This window comes from Nesoenas mayeri, assembly GCF_963082525.1.
Source record: "Nesoenas mayeri genome assembly, chromosome: 26".
Lineage (NCBI taxonomy): Eukaryota > Metazoa > Chordata > Aves > Columbiformes > Columbidae > Nesoenas > Nesoenas mayeri.
In genome coordinates, this window is record NC_137552.1 from 2,617,103 (window position 1) to 2,618,128 (window position 1,026).

Genomic DNA, 1,026 nt, shown 5'->3' on the forward strand with positions numbered 1-1,026 from the left:
CCTTAGCTGTGCGCAGCTCTCCGGGGCATGGCTGGCAGCGCTCCCCGCTCCCGCTGGGCTCCTTCTGCCGTCGGGGATAAAAATCCTTTGGGCTTCGCGCCGAGGAGCGTGGCCGGGTCCCGCGGGGGCGGGCGGGCAACTCTCCCCTTCACCTGCGCTCGAAGACCCGCTCCCGCCTTTATAACCTCCCCCGGAGCCGCTGCGCTGCCCTCCCCCCGCCCAGCCCGCCTGCCGATGGGCTGCATCCCTCCCCAGCAGCCTCCCACTCCCCCTTCCCTCCCTCCTCCTCTTCCTCCTCCCCTTTTCCTTCCTCCACCCCCCTAGTGCCTTCTAACTCTCTCCTTCTCTTCCTCAGCATCTTGAGCATCTTATCTCATCATCTCACCAGCCCAGGGACCCCCACCCCGGCTCCTCTGGACCAGGGACCACCCTTTCTAACCCTCCATTCTCCTATTTTGTAGCCACTGCTGGGGGTTTCTCCTGTGAAGGTCGTGGGCACCCATGGGTGTCTGCAAAGGGTTTGGGGCTGCAGTTTGCAATGGGGTTTTTATATTAGGAGATTTTGGCTCCAAGGCTCTGGCAGAGGGTCCAGGGGAAGGGGGGCTCTCCCTCCTGCCACCACCCTTTGCAGCCCCTTTGCTAGTGAACACGGAGGGAGATGAGACCCCAGTTCCCATAGGGATGGGGTGGAACGGGCCTCAGACCTTCCTAGTGAGGGAGATGCTCCTGAGACAAGTGGAGCAGGTGAATGTAGGTCCTTCCATGCTGTGGTGGGGGCACTTCATCATAACAAGGGGAAACTGAGTCACAGAGGACGCGGCGGTGTGCGGTTTTTCTTGTAGGATAGCAGTGAATGGGGCAGGACCAGAGCAGCTTGAGCAGATGGAGGAGGGGAGTGTTGTTTTGGGGAGGGTGGGTGCAGGAGTGGCTGGTGCAGGGGAGCTGATGATGTTCCTGGGGTCTTGGCTAATGACATTCCCCCCGCCCCAGCTGAACCCTCAGACTTTAAGGCTCTCTGTCCCCCCT